The following is a 1,870-nucleotide window of genomic DNA, read 5'->3' as shown; positions in this document are numbered from 1 at the left end:
GTCTTCTCTTAGTTTCCTTGTGGAACTGTTGGAGAGGAAAAACGACCATGACCCTTTAGTCTTCAAGCGAGTTATTCTGTGCCATTCTCCTATTCAGCGATGAACAGATCTTGAAAGGAACGCGTTTGCCATGTCGGATTTACATTTGTCGCAAGGTTTCAAAGGTTCTGTTGCAATTTGAGATTTCAGTAACCTTCTCTTCAGTATTAACTTTTCACTGTGCGATTCTTCATGTTTCTTTGCATAGAAATCGTAAACGTTACGTTTTTTCTGGGATCGTTAGCAGTAGTGAAATCACTTTATCCTTGCCATGCATTGAGTTCTCATTTAATGAGATCAAAAGAAATAAAAAAGGTTTGATCGTTTACATTCAGTCATTAAAGGGGTTAGATGCGCTGTTGATATTATTTGATAATTGCTCGCAGTTGCAAACGGAGAAACTGAGTAGGTGGCTTATTGCATCTGTCATTTTTTTCAGTGATTCTTTTCATAATGATGCGTTTGCAACTTATAATGCAGAAATTGGGCACAAAAACCTCTTGGTCTCAAGTAGAAACTGGGATAGCATTTCAGAGGTGAGCAAAGCGTCACAGAATATACTGGCCCCATAATTTTGTCAGTCAAGAAGAAAAAGAAGTGCTGAGAGCAGTCAAAACGCTTTCGTAGTACAGTCTTACACGTTCAGGATGTTATTGTCGCAAAGTATAGTGGCGATTTCAGGTTTGAAGTCAGAACATCAATAATATTATAGTCACCTTTTATAAAGTAAAAAAAAGACCTTGTTCTTATTAAAAATGCTTAGTTACTAAGTAGGACCCATATGTATAAAAAACCATCGGAAACTAACGCATATAAAGTAGGCTTTGAGCTTCCTAGAAACTGATATAATTTTTTAAGAATAAAAAGAAAATTTAGCATTTATTATTGTTTGATTTTCTCTAGACAATTTCGAGCGATACCTAATTGCTCAGTTATCGAGTAATTCGTGGGAATTATGGAAATGAAATTACCTGTAATAAAACATAATGGTAGTAAAAGACATCTCAGATGAGGTCAGAGTTGTTCTTAGGTTCATGAAACTGTGCTGAAGATTTAAAAAAAAATCGTCGGAAACTAACGGGGGATGGGAAAAATATATTACCGCAAGTTTTGAATGAATGCCGGTAAGAAGAATGGATGAGAAATGGAAAGTGAAGAGAAAGTGAAGTGAAAATCAAATTCCTCAAGAAAAGTGCCATCAGCGACATCTGAATGGAAAAACAAAATATTAATATTTGATTGACAAAAGGCGATTACCTCACTTGTGAGCTGGTCATTGTTTATGAGTATTTTGTATACAAAGTATCAGTTCAAAATAGAAGTGACTTTATTCGATCTATATTTATTATGAAGACTAACTGAAGCTTCAGATTCGTTTACTTTCTTCATATGTACTTTGCATACACATGTTTTGTTAAATCCTAATGGAACAAGGGCAGTTTCCACCTTTTGAATACGTTGTTCATTTTCGAGAAGAAATTTAATAATCAATTTCATAATTTGGTAGATAATTCCAATAATACTTTCCTTGTAACTGCGAAAGGGAAGGAAGAAAATAAAAAAAAAAAGCAGTTAAAAAGTTATTCCATGATTTGTTAATAAATAACCTTTTAATTAACAATACATTACCAATATCAGCAATTTCCACGACGAAAAAGTTTCACAAAAGTCAGCTCCCTCACATTCAAAATCATAAAATTTTAAATCATTAAAGGATTATTTATTCTTTATAATTAACGGTTTTTTTCCTTCATCCAGAACGTTACCCTAATCACACTTTTAAAGTATAGAAAAAACTAATGCTGAGAGCTTCTCAATTCACAGAGAGAGA

This window comes from Macrobrachium nipponense, chromosome 17 (genome assembly GCF_015104395.2).
Source record: "Macrobrachium nipponense isolate FS-2020 chromosome 17, ASM1510439v2, whole genome shotgun sequence".
NCBI lineage: Eukaryota > Metazoa > Arthropoda > Malacostraca > Decapoda > Palaemonidae > Macrobrachium > Macrobrachium nipponense.
This window is presented reverse-complemented; position numbering follows the sequence as displayed.